Source organism: Haplochromis burtoni, unplaced genomic scaffold (genome assembly GCF_018398535.1).
Source record: "Haplochromis burtoni strain Fernald_Lab_line unplaced genomic scaffold, NCSU_Asbu1 Contig_1395, whole genome shotgun sequence".
Classification (NCBI taxonomy): Eukaryota; Metazoa; Chordata; class Actinopteri; order Cichliformes; family Cichlidae; genus Haplochromis; species Haplochromis burtoni.
Genome location: NW_024583756.1, coordinates 8,133 through 8,344, shown reverse-complemented (window position 1 = coordinate 8,344; position 212 = coordinate 8,133).

The following is a 212-nucleotide window of genomic DNA, read 5'->3' as shown; positions in this document are numbered from 1 at the left end:
GCTCTTGCCCCCTTTTTTTTTTTTTACACAGTCACAGTCTGTCTCCCAGTTCAGTTTGCAGTCAATCATTGTTCCAACATATATTAGATTATAATACTCAACACATTCCACTGTCTGACCCCTAATGAATGTGACCTTTTGGACATTAAAAATCCAGGCGCTCGTGCTTCTTATATTAAATCCTCCATTAGGAACCTTGGTGTTACCTTTGA